Source organism: Strongylocentrotus purpuratus, unplaced genomic scaffold (assembly GCF_000002235.5).
Source record: "Strongylocentrotus purpuratus isolate Spur 01 unplaced genomic scaffold, Spur_5.0 spur5_scaffold_1, whole genome shotgun sequence".
NCBI lineage: Eukaryota > Metazoa > Echinodermata > Echinoidea > Camarodonta > Strongylocentrotidae > Strongylocentrotus > Strongylocentrotus purpuratus.
Window position 1 is genome coordinate 43,697,844 of NW_022145594.1, and position 12,792 is coordinate 43,710,635.

The window sequence follows — 12,792 nt, forward strand, 5'->3', positions numbered from 1 at the left end:
TCTCTACACCACCTGAAGCCTGTACCAGATGTTAGAACTCTCAACACCAATGTTACATCTTCCAATTCAGACAACAAGAGACAGAGGGAGAGGAGAAATATTCAACGCTCCTGCTACCTGTGTAAGAAGGATCACCTCCTAGAAGAATGCAGTGAATTTGCAGCAAAGGACATGACAGATCGTAAAAGGTACATAAGAGAGAAGGGTCTATGCTATGGATGCTTGAAGGCAGGCCACATGTCTATGAATTGTAGATGGAGAAGTACCTGTATCATTTGTCAAGGGAGACATCCATCTTGTCTCCATGAAGATAGGAAGAAACCAGAACCAAAGACGGAGACAAATGTAGAAGACAGACCCATGGAAACTCAGACGTCATGGTCTCATGCTTCATTTAGTCAGCAACCTACCGATACTAGTAGATTGACGACCAGGAAGAGCACGATGATAGTTCCTGTTTGGTTATCTCATCCTACCATATCAGATGAACGAATGGTGTATGCATTAATAGACACCCAATCTGACACCACTTTCATGTTAGAGAAAACCAAGGATGAGATGAATCTGCAGGGAGTTCCTGTCAGTCTCCTTCTTTCAACGATGTCTGCTATGGATGAAAGAGTACCAAGTGAACGCATAGAGGGTCTGACCATCCGATCATTTGATGGAGAACAACGGATTGCTCTCCCGACAACCTACACCAGAGGGTTTATACCAGCAAACCATGATCACATACCCACTCCAGAGATGGCAATGAGAATCCCTCACTTATCCAAGATTTCACATCATCTCATGCCCCTGCAAAGTTGTGAAGTTGGTTTATTGATTGGATACGACTGTGCAAGGGCACTCATACAAAGAGATGTCATCCCTCCTGCTGATGATAATGGTCCGTATGGTCTAAGGACGGACCTTGGATGGAGCATCCTGGGTACTGTGAAGGAAGATGAACACAAGTATGCTTATGAGGATGATCCCGTCGGTGTAAGTCATCGATTGACAGCCTGTGAGATTCCTGCTGAGCTAAGGACACTAAACAAGGATGTGTTGTTCGCACATAACACATCAGTACAGGAGGAGATCACCCCTGCAAGAGTGACGAGCTTGATGGAAGTTGATTTCCTTGATAGAAAGGATGAAGGAGCAGAATTATCACAAGCTTTCAATTCAAGAGATGTACTGAAGACTGTTGCAGAGGAAGACAGGGTAAAGAATGTCAGAGAGATTAACCTGCATCATGATGATTTACCTCTAGAGCGAGCTTTTGGGGTACAAGGGTGTGTCAAATCCGATGCATTCAACTTCAGAATCACACTTCAGGACAAGCCCCTAACCAGGCGAGGGATACTTTCCACAGTCATGTCTATTTATGACCCCTTAGGACTGTTGGCATCAGTTATGCTTATAGGGAAGCAGATTCTCCAGACATTGTGTAAGCTGACAGCAGACTGGGATGATCTGCTTCCAGATGTTCTGCGAGAAAGATGGAAGAAATGGAGAATAGACATACTGGAACTTCAATCACTCTCTATCCCTAGATGTTACAAGCCTGCTGAATTTGAGGCCGTGAAGTCGGTACAGTATCATCACTTCGCAGATGCAAGTACAACAGGGTATGGTCAATGTGCCTACATGAGATTAACTGACGCCGCTAATAGAGTACATTGTAAAGACAGGCGTGATAAGAAAGCAAGTGACTACCCAACAACCAAAAGGGATGTTACTGTGCAGGATCTTCATCTAGCAGAGATTGAAATTCTAAAGCACGATCAGAAGAAAGCCTCTGAAGATGAAATTCAGATCCTGAAATCTATCCAGAAGAACCAGAGTCTGCTTGAAAGAAAGAAAAGGCGTCAAATCAAGAAAGATAGTCATCTAGAGCTTGACTACGATTCATTCATTCAAGCACTTCGTCGTTTCACAGCTCTTCATGCCAAGAGTGCAGCATCTCATAAAGTTCTGGGGTTCAGGAATCGGTGGAAGAAGGAATGTCTTCAGAACCTGCAAGTCCGACGGAAGTGGACTCACCCACAACGTGAAGCTGAAGTCGGCGACATTGTCATTGTGAAGGACGTGAATGCACCCAGAAACCAGTGGCCACTAGCACGTGTTATCAGAGTCTTTCCATCTGAAGATGGACACATTCGCAAAGTGAAACTCGCTGTGGGGGACTCCAGAGTATGTAATAGCGGTAAGCGTAAGAACCCTCTTCAAGAATTGGAGCGTCCTATCCACAAACTGGTGCTTCTGTTACCGCGTGAAGACCAAGAGGAATTCCCGGCCAAGGAACCCGACATTTGATAATTTCGCGGGGAATCCATTTAGTTAGGGTTAAACTTGTTATTTAAGTAAGACCTTAAGATTTCTAGTCAAGACTGGAATTATTGAAACAACAGGTCTGTGGATAAGACTAATTAATTTACATTATCCCCAGAAACGTTTATTTGAAACGGTCTAGAACGAAGGCTGTTTGCTTCTTCAGGGTCTGCACGTGAGACTATACAAATTCATTTATTACAGACTCTGCTGCCTGAATTGAGACTAATTGAACTGTGAAATTTGCAGTTGGACAAATTTTCCGTAAAGACAGAGAACTTTCATTGTAAACTGCAATGCATCTAAATCTATACATGCATGTGTAGTTATGTATTTGTCTAATAACCATTTATTTCTTCACAGGTCAGTTCTAGTAATCTCTGAATCGATTTATCATGCTAATCCACTGAAATGTTCATGTTTATGTGTTTATGTGGCTATCACATTCCAAAAAGGGGAATTTATTTTTTGGCTAAAAATTGCTAAATTCCAGATATTTGTTGGTAGTATAGTGGTTATATTGCATTTATAGCATTTTTCTCTATGAAGTGATATTTATTTAAATGTGGACATTTCTACTTTGAAAACATAAGCCATGTTTTTTTTGTTTTCTCAGCTACTCATGCTAGGAGTCCACTGGGCCGCGCCAGTTGGCGCCAGTTTGCGCCAATGCAATTTACTGTGGCGCCTAGTGTCGCCAATAATGCTAGGAGTCCACTGGGCCGCGCCAGTTGGCGCCAGTTTGCGCCAATGCAATTTACTGTGGCGCCTAGTGTCGCCAATAAGGTGCCTAGTGGCGTGTAGTGGCTCAAACTGCCTCCCAACTGGCTCGTGGTGGCCCGTAACGGCACCAAATTTGAATGTGGCGGCAAGAAAATTTCAAAATGTTTGAAATTTTCGTCGCGCCACTTGCATCGAGCAATCAGCGCCAAGTGTCCGCCAAGTGGCACCAAATGGCGCGAACATATCGCCCTTTGGCGCAAACAATCCGCCTATTGGAATCCACTGGAATGTAATGACGCGCGCCAAGTTGCGCCAATGAGATTTCGCGCCACATGGCGCCACTTGGCGCCAAGAGGCACCTTGTTTGCGCCACTACGCGAGCCAAACGGCACCCGATTGGTGACTACTTCGCGCCAAATGCCACCTGATTGCCCGCCATTTGGCGCCACTTGCCGCTTATAACAGCAGGGCGGCATCGCAGGACTTCCTCACAGTGATGGCGGCAGTTCTCCAAGCTCTAGGGATGAGGTTGTGCTGGGCATCCTCCTGGTCCAACATGCGGACGTCCCATGCCTGATAGTGCTTCCTGATGAGGTTGTGCAGCATGAAGGCAGCTTCAATGAGCAGGCGGACTGTGTCTGGTTCCCGTCTCATCTGGCCAAGGAAGCACTGGAACCGCAGAGCCAGAATACCAAAGGCATTTTCAACCACACGCCTTGCCCTGGACAGCCTGTAGTTGAAGATCTTCTGCTGTTGGTCCATGTTACGACGGCCATAAGGCTTCATCATGTACGTCCTCATGGCGAAGGCATAGCCTCCAACGAAGAAGTACGGCATAGGGTGCTCTTCATCATCATGGGGAAGAGGAGCTGGATCTGGGATGCCTAAAGTGCCAGCTTCCATGCACTCCTTCAGTTCACTGTTGTTGTAGATCTGGGCATCAGACTGATGGCCAACCCCACCCACATCGATCCACAGGAACTGGTACTTTGAATCTACCAGAGCCATCAGGACAACCGAGAAGAACTGCTTGTAGTTGAAGTAAAGGCTGCCTGATTTGTTGGGCTTCTGGAGACGGATGTGCTTTCCATCATAGCCTCCCAGACAGTGAGGAAGATTACATCTGGCTTCAAAATCACCTGCAACCTCAAGCCAGCCTTCATTGGTTGTGGGGAAGGAGATGACTTCTGCAGCATACTCATCCACTACCTGGCTACATCAGGGACAAACTTCTGGATGGTTTCCTTGCCCATTCGGAAGTTGAAAGACAGCTCGGCATAGGTGGCCCCATTGGCAAGATGGCGCAGGAAGACGGACAACTTGAGACCAGGGGAATGGCCTTCCTGATGTGGGTGTCCTTTTTCTGCAAGTGGGGTGTAAGCCTGACCAACAGGTCATCAAACATCTCTGGGGACACCCTGGTGTAGTTCTTGAACTTCCTCCTGTCATTCTCACTCAGCTCTTCCATCAAAGTGTGGTACTGTCCACGTTCGGCCCTCAACTGTGGGTGGAGCATGGGTCTAAACCACCAGTTGTGCTTCCTTTTCTTCTTAGGAGGCTCTTCTTCTTCAGGATTGGCCAGCATAAGTTGATAGGCAGTGGCCACCTCAGCATCTGTCATCATCTTCTGACATTATCAAAAGCCTCAGACATATTAGTAGAGAATAGACAATATTTAGTAGAGATGTTGTTCATACAGCAGCTGAGGAGGGTCTAAACCAGGTAGCCATTGGCCGGTATTTATTTAGTCGGCAAGTAGCGCCAAGCGGCGGCAAGTTCAAACCAATTTGGCGACCTTTGGCACAGACTAATCACCAAGTGGCGCAAAGTAGCCGTCTATTGGCGCGAATGGCGCCAACAGGGTGAATTTTGGAATCAAATGGCCGTGAAATGGCGCAAACTGGCGCGAACTGGAGCAACATTTTGGAGCAAGCCGGGTGGCATTTGGCGCACGCCATATTTCACCCAGTTTATTCCACTTGGCGACACATGCCGAGCGGACATTAATTCGGCGCCACAGCGAGCCACTACGCGCCAATCACATAATCTTTGGCGCGAACTGGCACCAACTGGCGCCGGCCCAGTGGACTCCTAGCATTAGGTGCCTAGTGGCGTGTAGTGGCTCAAACTGCCTCCCAACTGGCTCGTGGTGGCCCGTAACGGCACCAAATTTGAATGTGGCGGCAAGAAAATTTCAAAATGTTTGAAATTTTCGTCGCGCCACTTGCATCGAGCGATAAGCGCCAAGTGTCCGCCAAGTGGCACCAAATGGCGCGAACATATCGCCCTTTGGCGCAAACAATCCGCCTATTGGAATCCACTGGAATGTAATGGCGCGCGCCAAGTTGCGCCAATGAGATTTCGCGCCACATGGCGCCACTTGGCGCCAAGGGGCACCTTGTTTGCGCCACTACGCGAGCCAAACGGCACCCGATTGGTGACCACTTCGCGCCAAATGCCACCTGATTGCCCGCCATTCGGCGCCACTTGCCGCCTATAACAGCAGGGCGGCATCGCAGGACTTTCTCACAGTGATGGCGGCAGTTCTCCAAGCTCTAGGACGTCCCATGCCTGATAGTGCTTCCTGATGAGGTTGTGCAGCATGACGGCAGCTTCAATGAGCAAGCGGACTGTGTCTGGTTCCTGTCTCATCTGGCCAAGGAAGCACTGGAACCGCAGAGCCAGAATACCAATGGCATTTCCAACCACACGCCTTGCCCTGGACAGCCTGTAGTTGAAGATATTCTGCTGTTGGTCCATGTTACGACGGCCATAAGGCTTCATCATGTACGTCCTCATGGCGAAGGCATAGTCTCCCACGAAGAAGTACGGCATAGGGTGCTCTTCATCATCATGGGGAAGAGGAGCTGGATCTGGGATGCCTAAAGTGCCAGCTTCAATGCACTCCTTCAGTTCACTGTTGTTGTAGATCTGGGCATCAGACTGATGGCCAACCCCACCCACATCGATCCACAGGAACTGGTACTTTGAATCTACCAGAGCCATCAGGACAACCGAGAAGAACTGCTTGTAGTTGAAGTAAAGGCTGCCTGATTTGTTGGGCTTCTGGAGACGGATGTGCTTTCCATCATAGCCTCCAAGACAGTGAGGAAGATTCCATCTGGCTTCAAAATCACCTGCAACCTCAAGCCAGCCTTCATTGGTTGTGGGGAGGGAGATGACTTCTGCAGCATACTCATCCACTACCGCTCTGGCTACATCAGGGACAAACTTCTGGATGGTTTCCTTGCCCATTCGGAAGTTGAAAGACAGCTCGGCATAGGTGGCCCCATTGGCGAGATGGCGCAGGAAGACGGACAACTTGAGACCAGGGGAATGGCCTTCCTGATGTGGGTGTCCTTTCTCTGCAAGTGGGGTGTAAGCCTGACCAACAGGTCATCAAACATCTCTGGGGACACCCTGGTGTAGTTCTTGAGCTTCCTCCTGTCATTCTCACTCAGCTCTTCCATCAAAGTGTGGTACTGTCCACGTTCGGCCCTCAACTGGGTGGAGCATGGGTCTAAACCACCAGTTGTGCTTCCTTTTCTTCTTAGGAGGCTCTTCTTCTTCAGGATTGGCCAGCATAAGTTGATAGGCAGTGGCCACCTCAGAATCTCTCATCATCTTCTGATGGAGCAGCATCATCACTCCAACATTATCAAAAGCCTCAGACATATCAAAATTGTAAATATTTAGTAGAGATGTTGTTCATACAGCAGCTGAGGAGGGTCTGAACCAGGTAGCCAATGGCCGGTATTTATTTAGTCGGCAAGTAGCGCCAAGCGGCGGCAAGTTCAAACCAATTTGGCGACTTTTGGCACAAACTAATCACCAAGTGGCGCAAAGTAGCCGTCTATTGGCGCGAATGGCGCCAACAGGGTGAATTTTGGAATCAAATGGCCGTGTAATGGCGCAAACTGGCGCGAACTGGCGCAACATTTTGGAGCAAGCCGGGTGGCATTTGGCGCACGCCATATGGCACCCAGTTTATTCCACTTGGCGACACATGCCGAGCGGACATTAATTCGGCGCCACAGCGAGCCACTACGCGCCAATCACATAATCTTTGGCGCGAACTGGCACCAACTGGCGCCGGCCCAGTGGACTCCTAGCATCAGATTCATGCTTACCGGTAAATGTGAAACTAGTAAAATAACATTTCTAGATAAAGCATGAAAACAGTGTTTATCAGTAATTGCATTTGGACTCATATTGAGACGAAAATCTATTTCAAGAATTTAAAGGTATTTTGTTAAATCCAGTAAGGTAAATAGCACAGTATAGGTGTGGTTCAAGCCAGATACATTTGATATATAGCTGTTGAAGAAACCTTGTGTATGGACTTATTTAATACAAGCCGAGTCAGTAGAACGAGTATTTCCCACGTAAATGTGTTTTAAAGCTAATACTATTTGGGAAATTTTTATTTGATGGTTTGAGATAGTGCATCATGTGCCCTATGTGAGTTTTGAAAATTAATCTCAAGACAGAGATATAAATATATAATTTATATTGTTGTCATCGATATTGCAAAGGTTAGACATTTTCATAAAGAGTGCTGAACTACATTCAGTAAATAGGTTAAAAGGGATAGGTAATTCCTTGATAATGTCAATCGATTGTTTAGTAAATTTTATAATAATTTAAAGGAGCCATGTTTCAGTGATCGATATGAATTATTTTTATTAAGTCGATCAAATAGATTGATTATATTTATGTTTAGCGCCATCTGGAGGCTACTAAATTCGTGTAAAGAAATGGCACCCTTTTTGGTTTCCAGTGGATGAAATCCGTTGATATTGGAGGCATCCTTGTGTAATATGGAAGTTTGATGCACTTTAAGAAGGCAGAATGAAGGTATGTAATGATGCAATGTAATGAATGTTGTATATAAATGCTGTAATGATGCGATATTCTATGATTAAGTACCTTGAAATTGAAATTTGTAGCGGCGTTGTAGCGGAGCGGCGACACCGCCATAACACCGCTACAAATGCATTCACAGAAGAAAAGTTATCCCGCTGCAGCAGCGGGATAAATATCATGTACCCATTCACGCTGCAGCGGGTGATTTTTATTACCTCCGTAGCAAACACGTGTATGCATGGCTCATGACCCGCGAGTGACCCCGATATGACCGGAAATACTTCAGCGCGGGGTTTTCGATTGCTTGAAATTGCGCGCGCTAGCATGTCAAGTTGCTTTTTGTATCCTCGATCATATTACTTTTTAAAAAACTAGCATTTTTATTGCTTCCAGTCAGAATATTTTAATTTTTTGAAGTGTGAAATATTTTTATTTGGATAATTATTGTTTCAGTGATCGATATGAATTATTTTTATTAAGTCGATCAAGTAGATTGATTATATTTATGTTTAGCGCCATCTGGAGGCTACTAAATTCGTGTAAAGAAATGGCACCCTTTTTGGTTTCCAGTGGATGAAATCCGTTGATATTGGAGGCATCCTTGTGTAATATGGAAGTTTGATGCACTTTAAGAAGGCAGAATGAAGGTATGTAATGATGCAATGTGATGAACGTTGTATATAAATGCTGTAATGATGCGATATTCTATGATTAAGTACCTTTCATTCGCACCTAACTCGTTGTGTACATTACATGGATGTAACTTACATTGCACAGTAGCCGAGACGGTCGGCTCACATACCGAATGTTATTGTTATGTAATGTACACTACGGCATGCGAATGAAAGGTACACGTATGCAAGAATGTAAACAAAGATTTGCCTAGTTTGAGTTAATGTACAGAGATACTTGGGGGTGCATAATAAGAGAAAGTTGTTATATGATTTATACAAGTTTATATGGATAATTAATAGATGGTTTATTTATAAAGATACATGCTATAATTATGAACAGAAGTGATACAAAGGATGTATGCCAGAAAGCCTGACTTAGTTCAATTAAGCATTCATGTACTGGTAGTAACAAACAGTTAGAATTGTATTTACGGTAGTTTATATGCAGTACAAGTTAATGTGTGAGATTAGGAAAAGAGCTAAAACAAAGGTTAAAACAAGGGGTTATTTAGCTGTAAGGTGCATATTATTGATAAGAGTCACCAGGTTTTCTCTAAGCATATGTATATTGATGAACAGTTAATTAATGATCCGTTCGATCTATTTTCATTTGTGCAGTTTTTACGGAGCATTTGGAGCAACGTGTATTGGAACAATAAAGAAACGACCAATAGACAAAGTCAAAGATGCTTCCGCTACAATTATAATATCTACATAATAATAAAATCAATTTGAATCCACTGGTTACTTTATTTCTATTTCACTTTATGTTCCCCATTGCTGGAGAAAAGAGGTCAGTGATAGGTAAGTAAACAAATCACACGTGTTTGTCGCGGTGTTATAGCGGAGAGCCTTCACACTGAGTAAACACCGCGACAGCAGCGGGACTGTCCCGCTGCTGTAGCTAGGCGAACCTAGCGATAGTTTGTCGCGGCGTTATCGCGAGGCGGTGTTATCCCGCGATAGTTTATAACGGGTCCGAGCCTTCACACTGAAGACAACACCGCGACAGCAGCGGGACAGTCCCGCTGCTGTCGCGGTGTTTGAGGCCACTGTGAATGGGGTACAAGTCACATTCAATATGTGTGGTGTCCAACTTAGACTTTGGTCAAGGGTTACGCCTAAATATTTGATCTCGGTAACATTCTCAAGATAGTCTCGTCCATGACAGATTTTCAAAATTTGGTTCTTAGTTTTATGTTTCTTTCCAAAGACCATCAATTTAGTTTTCTTTGCATTTATTTCCATACTATTTATTTCAAACCATTTACGCAGTAAATCATAATATTTTTGTAGTTTCTTCTGACTGCTTTTTAAATTGTTACCTTTACAAAACAGAGCCGTGTCATCAGCGTACAGAGCAATTTTGGTTTGTTTACTAAATTTCAAGTTACACATATCATTAGGAAATAAGCAAAAAATTAGGGGGCCCAAAATAGATCCTTGGGGCACACCAGAGTAAATCTGTAGAAAATTGCTTTGGACACCTTGAAATGAGACGCATTGTTGCCTATTCGTTATGTATGAAGAGAACCAGTCTAATTCAACAGAATTAATACCATAATATGGCATTTTTAATAACAATATTTCGTGAGATATAACATCAAACGCCTTTTTGAGATCAAGGAATATCGCCCCTGTTATCAAACCACAGTCAATATTGTTTAACAAGTAATCAGTTATTTCAATTAGACAAGTTGCAGTTGAATGCTTTGGGCGAAAACCCGATTGGCGCTGAGATAGCAGTTTGTATTCTTGGAGATACTCATAAAGCTGGGCATGGACTGCCTTTTCAAGTATTTTGGACAGACAGGACAATAAAGAAATTGGCCTATAATTACCAATGTCACTTGTTTCACTACTTTTTGGCACTGGAATAATCTTGGCTCTTTTGAAATCACTTGGGAAGCATCCTGAGCTTAGAGATTTGTTAAAGACTATTGAGAGTGGTTCAGCAATAAAAGGGGCAGCGATTTTCAATAATCTTGGATGTAAGTCATCCAGACCAGCAGCTTTGTTAACATCAATTTTCCCAAGTTCTCTTTTTACAAACTCCGAATCTATGCTTTGGAATTTAAACGTTGATCCAACCTTTGATAATGTATTCAAGGAATTAAAACTTTGTTGGTTAAGAGGAGAATGTCGTTTTCCAACACTAACAAACAATTCATTGAATGACGTTGCAATTTCTACTTTATCTGAAGTCATATGAGTCCCTGTGTTAATATTCGGATTAACTGAAACCTTTTTCTTCGGGAGTAATTTTTTCAGGACTTTCCACGAATCTTGCAATTTGTTTGCACATTGTTGAAATTTGTTGCGAAAAAAGTCCCTTTTCAGCTTTTTATTTAAGATATTTACTTTATTTCTGAGATATTTATATTTATTCCAAAGTTCATTGATTTCCTGACCTGCTTCTGCTGATTTTTTAAGTTTGTCAAACTTTCTTTTATAATAGTCACGATCCATAGATAGAGCCAGGTAATCAGTTGTAATCCAGGGAGACCCATTTAGTTTCTTTCTTACTGTAACATGGGGAGCATGTTTATCAGCTAATGCCTTGAATGCTTCACTGAATTTCTCCCAGCAATACTCTACGTCCTCTTCGGACGATAATACATCATTCCATTGTATTTTACATAGGTCTTCGACAAAATCTTCGACGACAAAATGCCTAAACGATCTAAATGAAAAGATTTCGGGCTTAGATTTGGGGTATTATGTCCAAGGATCAAATAGACTAGGGAGTGGTCACTTAGTCCACTTGAAATTGTTCCAGATTGCTTTATATTGGATAACATTGAACTAGACGTACGTCCGCGCGTCAGTGCGCGCGCAAAATATTAAAATGCTCAAAATAGTCTCAAAATAATTTTACATACGTTTTAGGCCATTTAAAGCCTTTTATAAAAAATCTCGCACACGCGCATGCGCGCGTGTTTTCGCGCGTTCTGGCATTTTGCAACAAAGAATCGCCAATTTTTCATATTTGACACATTTTCCTAAGCATTTTGATACCTTGTTAACATATTTCTGACCATTAATAACGGAGTGAGCGTCCGTTTAAGATACACGTCCGTGCGTGCGAGCTCTTGTAATACATAGCATATATGGGAAAAAAAATCATGCCCATACAAAATCCATTGTAGCTCTTTAGAATGTAAGGTGACCCCTATTTTTTCATATGTTGATAGAGTATGAATCGGAGATATGATTTCATGTCTCATTTGACCCTCAATTAACTGACGACGTCATCATAATGGCCTCTGAACTCATAATTTCAATTTGCATATTATGACGTCAGCATATTTTTTGAAAATTGATTGTATCTCTGTAAATATTGATCGATTTTCTTCCAAATTTTGATATGTTCTAGCTGGGACAATCTTCTACGAATGCAGCCATCACAATTTTTCATATTGACAAAAGCATCATGCGTATTTTTGCGATTAAAGGAGGAATATCAATTTTTCACTTTTTGCGTGTATTCTCTAAGGGACATGACTTTTTTCAAAACTGGATTCTACATTCCCGTCTTTCGCGAGCAATATCTTCGTCGTTTTAGCTTCGTTTACGCTGAACTTTGAGTATGTTGTAGCTGAGACAATAAGCTATCTTAAATTTGCCCTTTATTTTGTCTCAAATTTTAGTTAGACCAGCCCACCTGTACTTGTTCAAAACAAGTATTACAAATCTAGTTATTATCATCAACATTCTTCATTTCATTTCATCTACATTATTTCATGAAATGCATTCAGAAAATGAAGAACAAAAAGAAACGAAAATAACCCGTGAAAAAAAATATTGTCGGTGAAGCAAATGTCGCGGAGCAGTTGTCGCGTTTTGCGGAGTAAATGTCGGCGGAGCAATCGTCGGCGGAGCATGTGTCGGGTTACCAGATTGGATACCTGAAATAACGCCCACGAATTTTGAAAGAAATCTGAAAGGAGGAAGCTAGGGACCTAGATATAGGGATCACCATTGCACTACGAGCAAACGAACGGGATTTTGGTGAATAAGAAGATAGAAGAAGAACTAGAACTGCAATCGCATTAAAACGATTTGAATGAGTGCCAGACGAAAGAGAATCTCTCGGACTATGCAGAGCAATTTGTTAGAAATCTGTAGCCTCTAGGAAAGTGGGGATAATAGGCCGAAAGTAATGCCTAAATCACACCTTTGCGTATTTGGCTTGCGTATTGCTGCGTATTTA